The sequence below is a fragment of the Rhipicephalus sanguineus genome, chromosome 3 (genome assembly GCF_013339695.2).
Source record: "Rhipicephalus sanguineus isolate Rsan-2018 chromosome 3, BIME_Rsan_1.4, whole genome shotgun sequence".
NCBI classification, from domain to species: domain Eukaryota; kingdom Metazoa; phylum Arthropoda; class Arachnida; order Ixodida; family Ixodidae; genus Rhipicephalus; species Rhipicephalus sanguineus.
The window spans coordinates 132,367,525-132,378,950 of NC_051178.1; the positions used below are offsets into that span (position 1 = coordinate 132,367,525).

Here is an 11,426-nt window from a genome sequence, read left to right on the forward strand (position 1 = left end):
CGTCATTCGAAAGGCACTTGACCGAACAATGAGGAAACACATCCTGAGGAGCTGCCTCCGCAGTGGTTACCTTCTTTGCAGCATAAAACTTGAGTTCAATATCCATGTTCTTGATAAGATTCAGCACAGCAAGAAGGCCTGGAAATGCTTGGGAAATATCTGGAAGAAGGAACAGCTATTGAATGAGAAAACTGTAACACAGGTTCTCACTGTCAAATTAAAGGGAAACGGAAGAAAACTATTAGGTTACACTAGAGTGACCGAGTACATTTTTGGATTCGCGAACAGGTCCATCTTACTATAAGAAAAGGCTTGACAATTCAGGAATAAGTAACCAATTGTGCAGTGACGTTACCTCGCAATGTTCTATGCCAGTTTCCCCAAAACGTTTTTGTCAGCACACACTCAGTGTCAGCTGAGTGTTTAGAGCAGAAGAAGGGTCACATTGCATCAGAAGGTATGCAAAGCTCCAATCTGGAAACTTCAATTTAGCCAAGACATTTTAGAAGCAAAAGGTCGGCCTTTTCCCTCCTACCTGTACCAGTACATGCCAGGGCTACGTGTTATACTTTGCTGTCTGCATATAAGGATAGTAATGTTAGGAAGCAGCCACTGCTCGTCAGACACCCTTACCTGACATGAGTATCAAGTTGACAAGCTCCCTGGCTACTTCACTAGTGACTTCATTTGGTGATAGCAAGCCAGTTAAAGATGAAAATCCTACTTCAGCCAGTCGTAGCCGTGACTTAGACTTCTCATAAACTTTGTCGGACCTGAGTAGTGCTTGAATCACCTGAAATGGACAAAGGGTGAGGCAGAAGTTTAAGGCAGCCATGGGCAGACATATCTCATACAAACAATTACGTAAGGTGTACCTTCATGTAAAACCCATTTTCCCTGAAATTAAAGATAAAATAGTCTGGAAAAAAAATGTTTCGTTGCCATGAAGCTTCATCAATTCATGCATCACATCAGGCTAAGTTAAGCAGAAACAAAAGAAAGAAAAAGTAACAGAACATACTTCGTATGAAAATGTTTACTATTGGATCACCAGAAGTAGCGCATTTAATCCTAATGTCACAGTACGGTACACAGAGTAACAATAAGGCTGATTTCTGTAAGACTTGCATGCCGTCACGGTACCGAAGAAAAATTGTGGGTCTTGCAGGGGTAAATACAGTACTAACATTGATGTGATTACCAATAACTATGAATGACTACTGCACAAGCTTACAGTCAGGTAATATACTAATCAAATAGGCAAACACATACTATTATAAAAAAGTCCACAAGGACAAGTTCAAGAGCAACTGCATTGTCTAGCAAATCTCCTTTTCAGTGCTTATTTTTTAAAAAAAATATTAGGATTTCTGCCAATAACATTTTCAGACAAACTTATCTATTTTCGAAGCAGTAGTAAAAAAAAACGCCAGGCCTGCGCTGAAACCGCAGCACAGTCACAGCGAAAGCTGGAAGAGCGGCGTTTCTAGAGCCCGTTAAGCTTTCTTGGGTCTACAACACAAGTACACTAGAAAGGTACCCACTACGTCATAAATCACAACTTTTGTGAAGTTGGGAAGCACCTACTAAGCCATTATTCGTCATTCTGCGGAGAAGCGAGGCTACAGCTACACGTCTGTAAGGCATTATGTGCACTTTGTTGACGCGACGACTGATGACGATGAAGAATTATGGCTCAGCCCTTTGTAATGGGTTGGAATCTTTAAACGGCCCACCAGTTATGTAATTTGCAGAAAAATTTTAGCGCGGCAAAGCGCTCTTCTGAATGTAATTTGCATTGAGTGACACCCGGTCGCTATTTCCCTCTCCCGTCATGCTGTATAACATACGTTGACGTGGGAAAGAGACGGGGGGGGGGGGGGGGCGAAGAACTTTACTGAGACCGCGAGGAAATGGATCATGCGCTTATGGGCTTCCTTGACAACCAATACAAGTGCACTTGCGAGGAACCCACTACGCTATAAATCATTGTAATTTTACTGTGACCCCGAGGAAGTGGATCATGCGCTTATGGGCTTCCTTGGCAACCAATACAAGTGCACTTGCGAGGAACCCACTACGCTATAAATCATTGTAATTTTTGAGAAGTAGGGCAGCAGGCACTGTGCCATTTTTCGTCATTCTACGGAGAGCGTTGGTACCGGCTAAACCCATGTAAGGCATTATGCGCACTTTGTTGATGCTGCGCCTGATGACGATGAAGAATTATGGCAGAGTCCTTTGTAATGGGTTGGAAGCATTCAACAACCTACTCGTTGCGCAATTCGCATTGTGTGACGCCTGCTTACAGAATTCGCATTGTGTGACAATTGGTGCTTATTTTACTCTTCTACCACGCTATCTTGCATATGCTAATGTGGTTCCTTCCCGACATGAAGCCTGTATAGGACCTTTTTGCAAAGCAGTTTCAAGCACCGGCATGGCTCAGAGGTTGAATACTGGGCTCCCACGCTGAGGGCCCAGGTTCGAACCTCGTTCCATCCTGGAATTTTTGTCTTATTTAGTTTTTTTCTTATTTCGAGCGATACTGGTTACGGACACCGGCGGCGGCGGCGGCGGCGGCGGACAACTACGGCGCCAAAAACGGCCGGTGAAATGATCTCATAACAGCTTTCGCTGTAAAACTGCAGGGACAGACCTGCGCATACATCTTCTACCAAATTGCTAATTGTTATACCTCAAGAGATAGCATGAATTTATAACATGGACAAATTATAAATACTACATTTTGCACAAACATTTCAAATGTGCATGCAGTAATGTCTTGAGAGACAAAAATCGAAACATTTGAAAATAAATGAACTGTAAAACTGCTGTGCGTCTATAGAGCAGCCTACAAAAAGCAACATCATCACACATGTCAAGAATGATCAGCAATCCTAGCACCTTGTCCATCGGTTGCACGAATGGTGTTACAACTTTCAGCGCTGAGATAGCTCTCACCAAGATTAAATCAAGAATGTGACGAAATGTGCATAGACATTGACTCCAATATAGTTAGGATTACTCCAGCATTCATAAAGACCCAACCCGATACATTCCATCAAACCTTGGCAATACAACTTTGTTTCCAGCTTGTGTCAATTCAGAAAGCAGATAAGCAATTGACAAGTAAGGTTACATTTTGTGCACAAAAGCCAAAAAGAATGACAATGTTCACTTCTCACCTTTAGAACTTTAACCTTGGTGCAACTGGAGAACTCTCTGTTGAGTAGAATGCAGTAAAACAGCTCGGCGCAGTTGGGTTCGTAGAGTAAAAGCACAAGCTGATCTTTCGTAGATGTGCTCTCAAGTAGATGCAACAGTATCTCAATCATCTCCTTTGCCTGTAAAGTCAACAGTGCCTCTCTAAATGACTCCCCTCAGCCACTAGCTCTTATCCTCCAATTTTTTATTTTCACTGAGTCTTTCAACAAAGGTAGTGGCAGGTCCTGTGACAGCTTTCTTTATTCTCTTTCTCTTCACACAAGCAGGAAAGACTGAAAAGCTCTCGCTGCATAGTTTCTAAGCTTTCATCCTTCCAATTAGCATACTAAATGAAAAAGAAAATTATTCAACGCCTACAGTACAGTAATGTCAGTTACTACATCCCTTCCCAAAAATATTCACGCCACCAACATTATTTGCTCTCCAGTCCATTGCCTCGCAAAGCACGTACTATGTACTACATGTATAGATGCCCCACAGCTATGTACTAAAATACTAATCTGGCATCAGAATGCAAAAAAAAAAAAAACAGCTTGGCATCAGCAAATCTGAGCTGCAATCATGTGAATGCCCGTTTCCTTTCATGGCACATTATGTGCATGATTGTAAAGGATTGTAATAAACAAATATCCTTGACTTTATCATATTCATCTGCCCAGTACCTTCCAGGGTCTTCATTTCCCTTCAATTAAATGCTGGTTTAGCACTCTGCCTCTCAACAATAAGGAGCGCTTTTAATTTCTTCAATGGTAAATATCATGGCCTCGTTCATTCAGTATTGAGCACAGCCTAGAGTGCCAGGAACGATTGATCGATTGAAAAGTACAAAATAAACACAGTGCTGGTATTGATTGATTGATTGATTGATTGATTGATTGATTGATTGATTGATTGATTGATTGATTGATTGATTGATTGATTGATTGATTGATTGATTGATTGATTGATTGATTGATTGATTGAATGGTTGGTTGGTTGGTTGGTTTGTTGGTTGGTTGATTGAATGGTTGGTTGCTTGGTTGATTGACTGATTGAAGGATAAAATGTTAACACAGTGTCGATGAGGAACAATGTACTGAAGGACTCCCTATCAAACTGAAAATTAATCAGAATGCGCCCCGGTTGAAGCTGAACACATGACCTCATGCTCAGTACAAGAATGCTTTTCATATCAAGGAGCAATAGCAGCCTTATTATGAAAATGTCTACGCGTGATGCTACAGCTTTCCAGTGATAAGCTAAGCAAGCTAAGCATGCTATAACTTGGCTTTCCTTCTTAACTTCTCAGTGCTTGTACAACTGTGTGGCAGAATACAGACATTAGATGCGCAAACAGCAACTCACTAGTTCTTCTTTTCTCTGTGACAGCACATAAGACACAACTGCACTGACATCTTGAATGCTGACATCACGCGTCATGTAGAATTTGACCAGAGAGAGGACGGCCATTCGGATTGTCTTGACATCATCAGATGTGAGCAGGCTGCAATCACTGTCAATCAAGAGAGAAAAAAAAAACACTCAAGCAACAAAAGCAAGGACAGTTTTTATTTTATAAAAAAAAGAAGTCTTACTCATCCATATGTTTCACATACAGAACAGACTAATGCATCCATTCAAGGGAAGCTAAAAACAAATGCAATTTTAAACATATTTTTAGAGATTAATTATTGTGGTAGTTTAAACCTACTTAAAGCAAATATAGCCAGCCCACAAAAGCTGTGATTCTGTTTCAGCAAAGAAATTTAAGGTACATACTAAATGCAGTTACGTTTTTACCCTGCTAATTGGTTTCTTGCTCAGTAGAAAGCACTGCAGTCATCATAATCAACTAGACACCAGTAAAACATTTTTATCCTGCCCGCACTGCTGCTGAGACATTGCACAGTAGCACCATAATTCTTAAGCAACAGTGTTATTGAAAATGTCTAAAATACTAATAGCAACAACTAACCTGTAAAACATTTGCACCATGTCTAGCATAAACCTGGGTCCATACTTTTTCCTGAAGTATTTTCGATCTTCCTTGATTATAGTGGTTAGATATTGAATGTGCCCTGTGGAAATACAGTGCACATATAACATCCAGAAGCACAGGTAATGAGTGATCAACAAGCTCATAAATGCATGGTTTGAAGACAGCAATAGCAGCAAGGAGCAACTGTACAGAATAAATTAATATCAAAAGAACAATAACAGATAAAGTTTGAAGTCTGAGAACCATTGGTGTTGGTTAAACCTATGTGGCGTTGTGTTGCCCTTTGGTAATGTATATACCGTTCTTCAAACAATGCACAGCTACTATTTCAGCTGCAAGGCACCAAGAGTGGGTCCCAATACCTGATGGTAACATACTAACCTTCCAATGTTGCTATTTTCAAGTTTCCATAAGAAGATTGGTGAATGACTGCTTTTACTACACTAAAAAAAAGCCACCATAATCTATATTGTAAGTGTTGAGCTTTATTTTACGTCTGCCCTGCATTTTGGCATTATGCACATGCATGACAAAGAAGTGACAATGACAGTGCACAAGAACTAACACACCTCGATGCTCTATGGCTCATTTTCAACCATGGTACAATATTCAACAGAACAGGTATAAATGAGACCCTTCTGAGAGTTCAAACTAACTGAAGACACGAGACCTATGCTTCACAATCATTAGTTCCTTCTACAGTACATCAGCTTATACACCAAGTGGCCAACATCCTGTGACAATGACTGCAAACTAATACAGTGCAAGCCAGTTACAGATGGTGAAATGAATGGGAAAATAAAGAATCGTTACAAAATTTTACCCACAGGTGCAAAGAACACAATTTATGCTGCTATGTTAGGTTAGCTTAGGTATGGTTATGTTATGTGGGCTTAAATGCAAGATACAATTTATCAATGAATCAATGAGTAGAAATAAATTAACATATGATTTCCAGCATGCCATTACATGGCAGACAACACAATGCAGTTGCATGTAACATGGCCTCGGAGGCTAGCATCTGCTGGCAAGTTGAATTTATACTGCAGTCACCACGACGTGGCAGACCATGAATAGTGTTCAAGAAACTTGGCCTCCAATATTAGAAGTATGCAATATCTCCCACAAGTCAGGATATCAAAGGAACTGAGAGCTCAACTCACCTAGCCTCACAGCAAAACTACCTTTGCTCCAAATTCTAAAGTCGAACAGTATGTGCTGATACACAAGCTGCAGCATTTCTTGAGCATTCTCGACACTGCTCGCATTTTCAACCAGCAGCTGCACTGCCATTAGGACGTTCACATCAATGCAGTGTCCTGGAACCTGTGGAATAAACAAGATAACATTGTCAAGCAACAAAGGAAAATCATCACATATGCAACTTAGCAGTGTGTTCCTTTGTAGTAGTCAGCCTTTTAAGAAGTGAAATCAAGCAAAGCGTGTGATTTTTCTGAGAGTGTAGGGAGACAAGCCACGAGATACGATGAATGAATCAATGGGCACATTTACAGAATGCCAGCATTATACCATCCCGAGTAAATGGGACACTGCTGGCACTGCTACGAACAGCTTTGTACACTGTGCACTGTTTCATTCTATCCAGTGTCATTCAGCTTTACAGCAAAAAAATCAATCTCAAATTAACTCAAACCCAGCATACAGCTTTCATAATTATCAATAACGACATACTCACTTGTTGCTATTACGAACTCTGTGTAAGCAAACATGTCATCGTCCATTTTGCTACAGGGGAACATTAAACAGTGACACCACTTTTGAAATCTTACTCAGTAAGCATTTCTGTAGCTTTCATTATCACTCTATTCCAACTCTCACTATAGCTAGAAAAACTATAACATAATGACATTTTATTGCTTTATGTAGCAGTGCGTGAAGTATTCTGAATTGAGAACGCTTACTGTAAAGTTTTACTTTACACTACCTCACTCTTTCCCATTTCATCAAGTGGAAGTATGACAGTGTCTTCCCAGCTTAATTAATGTAGGAAAGTAAAAGCAGCTAGATTGTGTAACCAATGGGCAACGTTGGTTGATTGATTGGCTGATTGACTGATTGATAAATCGATTGAGCAACACCCATTGCAACAACCATACTATGAAAGAGGCCATATTGGTTGGATTAATTTTCACCGCTTGGGTATTTCTTTTTGAAACCCAGTTAGCACCAATTACAAAATGTGTAGAATGTCCCTAGTAACAAAGGTAACTCCTCCCAAATCTGTTTAATGTGCCTTTATTGCCAATATCAGTGGTAATCAAGTGATTCCACTTCTGTGCTTTTCTGCTCCTGATTCTTTCAACACTTTTAGCTGTCCACGCAGTAAATGTGAAGCAATGTCCACAAAGCTTTGTCCATCACTGTGCCAAATTCTTGTACAAGCATACCCCAGGGCTGAGCAACCCCACCCTACATCATTATGCCGGGTATCTTGGAGGCCCCAGTATCGGCACAGCTTTGTACACTGTACACTGTCTTATACCATCACTAGAAACACTTTCTCATCACTGATCACGTTTACCCATACACAACAGTAGAAGGGGGGAAACAGGAGAGGTATGAAAAAAGCTGAAGGGCAAAAATCTCTCATGCAAAACAGTGGCCTTCCAGTCGTACATGTGGAAATAACATTTGGCTCACTTATGTACCATGTTTAGAAGTGTATAAGTTTCACTGGATCCCTCTAATGAAAACATGAAGTAAATGTTCTGGAATTTCCCACATAGTGGAATGTTGCCACTGCGGCTGGAAAATGAGCCCGTGGTCTTTCGTGCAGCAGCTGAAATGTGGCAGCCATTGAGCAACAAAGGTGGGTACTAACCCTTTGCATGAGGGCCCCTATGGTAGGTATTCCCGTGCGAGCCAAGAGTTGCATTTGGTTCTCCGGACTTCCTTGCATAAGATGCTGTACAATAACTAGAAAGCTAGAGACTTGATTCTGAGCTAACCTCAAATCTGGAAATGAAAATATGAGGGGGGAGGAGGGGGAACGAATCATCAGGTCAAAGAATGAACTGAAGCATGAATTTCAACAGACCATCAGGGGTAGCAGAATACGACGCATAGGAGAACGAGAAGGCGAAAAATATTATTAAAAATTCCCTAGAGGTGTGAATAAATAAGCATTTGGATCATAAGGAATAATGCTAGCCTGAATAAGAAAGACATGTATACGAGAAAAATGGGGGTGGTAATTAGGTGCAGTTTCATACCCTGCTGCATTTTAAAAGTACCGCAGATATGCACTACATGTGAAGCGAACAAAGTGAAGTGTGTGCAATGTTCTTCATGCAAAAGTGTCCCCCAGTCCCATGAAAAATATTCAGAACTGTGCCCTTTGCATGCAACACTTAGCTTCACCACATGCAGTTAGTATGAAATGACTCATGTCTGTGTTAGTCACACCCTTAAGCATTGCAATCAAGCTTGACTGTGAAAAAATAAAACTGCAAGGTCTGGCTCAATTTATCAGAGCATTTTTTTCTTTTGCTGATATTTTTGCTAATCTGAACAATCTAAGCTAGCCCAATGACACCGAATGTAAAAGGTAAGATATATGCCATCTCTAGCTTACAGATTAGCACACCTGATCAGGAAAAGCAACGTAATGGCATGATGAATGCCATTCAAGAATGCAGAAAAATTAATGTAGTTAAAGACATGAAATGAACTTCTTAACAGAGCACTTAGCATTTAGCCCAATTTAAAGGGGAACATAGGTCCTGAATTTTTTTTTTTTTTTTAATTCTTTATCGATTGAGATGAAACTTGCTGAGTTTATGCATATTTGTGTGCAAATTTCAAATATGCAATTATTATTCTAGTATAACACGTAGTTTTTAAATTATTATACATTCTATATGCTTTTTGGGAGCCCCAGTTTTGCCTCGAATGAGAGAGTTACAAAGTAATTAAGCACATCAGAATGACCTAGAATGAGTACAGAGCGCAAGAAAGCAAGAATGGATTTTCTAAACCCATTTGAACAAAAGTTATGGGATGTTGAACATTCGAAATTAGTCTATGCCAAGCTGGAATTTCAGCCACAAATATTCAACATACCCCAATTTTTGTTCAAATGGGCTTAGAACATCCATTCAGGCTTTCTTGCACTCTGTACTCATTCCAGGTCATTCTGATGTGCTTAATTACTTTGCAACTCTCTCAGTTTAGACTCCGGCATGGTCTAGTGGTTAGGATACCTGGCTCTCTCAGTTTAGGCAAACTATGGCTCCCAAAAATGGCGCCTGAAATTTAAAAACTACATACATATTGTAACCCCTCAATGTTCTCTGAACCTAATGCAACGGTCACACTCTCAAACAAAACAGCTTCTGCAAAATTCAATGTCTGTAAATACTACTTATACGCTTACAGACACTGAATAAGGCTCACTAAATTACCGGGCCAAACTGACAGTGTATTCATGGTGACACTATGATGACAGTTTATTAGCTATATCAAACAATAAATTAAATTTATGTTTTCAATGTTCTTTCATTACTGAATAACTTGGGTCAACACAAGACAAGACTACATATACAGTAGACAATAAAGCAAAAATACTACATATACAGAACACATCCAACATGCACAGAAAAGCCCCATCATGCAGCCAGAGCATCCCTGGACCCAGCGTGACATGACACATAAAGCAAAGCTCACATAATGAAAATTTGACTGATGTTACATATGTATTATGGGCCATCAACTATTGACCGCATTGCATTGGTTGTGAATGTTCATACCGTATGCTTATGAGAAAACAGAGAATATGTTTTAACAATGGGCAGTGCCCAATGAAAGCCCAAAGCCAGAAGCTATGGATTAACAACCTACAAAATCAAATTGAATAACTTACTAGAGTCCTAGATGCCAAGAGCAGGATCTTATTATGAGGCACACTTTAGTGGGGAGCTCCAGAATGATAATGATCACGTGAGGTTTTTAAACATATACCTACATCTAAATGCACAAGAATCTTCGCGTTTCACTGGCACAGAAATGTGCCTGCCATTGCCAGGATAGAGTTCCCAACCTCAACCTCAGCAGGGCAGGGCCACAGCCACAAAGGTACCACAGCAGCTCACAGCTTATGAAATTCACTATTGTCACAAATTATTGCTGAGTAATTGAGGTATTTAAAACAGTTTTCGTTGTAGCTGTGACGAAGAAGACAATTGCACTGCCCCACATCAGAATTACATGGCTGACCGCTGTGCTAAAGATGACACTGAAAAGCATGGCATGGTGATGCTGCCTACTCCTTACGGGCTTTACAACTATACACATGACTTTTCATTCTGCAGTGTTTCTTCAGTCATAGAAGCATAAAAACTGCTCTCTCCTCTGTTAAACTACTCAAAAAAGCCTTAGTTAGCATACTGAATCAGCCTGAACACTGACCAGACCTAAAAGGGAAAGGTGCTTACTCTACTTGAAGAATTATTCACCTCCCCCCGGAAAACTGCGTTTAGTTGGAAGGCATGTGCAGAAGGGCAGATTTGTGCCCACGACCCTCACCAGAGTAAAGGATGATGTGAGGATGTGGAGTGCTGTGTGCCCTCAGGGCCCTGTAAATTTTATGGCAGTTTGGTTGCAGCAACACCTCTCCTCTGTGGTATGAACCTATGTTATTACATTCATTGATTAATTACTAAACTCTGCCTTGGAGCACGGCAGAAATATGACCTCCTTCTGTAGATTGCCATTCCATGAACGAATTCTGCAGTGCTTGCTGCTCCATGGCAGACAGTTTAACATCCTTATGCTCACTTGGCCTCAAAGATCACAGGTGTGTGGTCTAAGACGGCACTCTGCATGTGACCGTTTTTCATTGCTTTTGCTTCATGGAGTTGTTGCTTGGCTCCCCTGAATCTCCTAACTTTGTTCATTATCGTATGTATAACAGATTATTCTATGTACTAAACACAATAAGCAGAGAAGCCTGCTTTAGAGTACTATCTGTGGCATGGCACAGTAATGAACGAAAAAATTCTGCTCAGAACGTACTTCAACCCTTGTGCTTGCACATCAACCACAAAGAAGCATCACTTCAGAGTCCCTTTTGACGGGCAGTAGCGGCAAGCGAGAGAAACACGAGCGAGGCAAAAGCGGACCCCACAACAAGCCGGGAGAACGAATGCGAGTGGGGGAAGCAGTTAAGTGTAATTGGCATGCCTGACCCTTGGCAAGTGTT

General features: G+C 40.6%; 1 protein-coding gene across 2 annotated transcripts in view; it reads right to left on the bottom strand.

The window, feature by feature from the left end:
- LOC119387160 (neurobeachin-like protein 1) overlaps positions 1-11,426 on the bottom strand; it is a 120,086-nt gene that overhangs the window by 52,626 nt on the left and 56,034 nt on the right. The gene's annotated exons all lie outside the window — the stretch shown is intronic.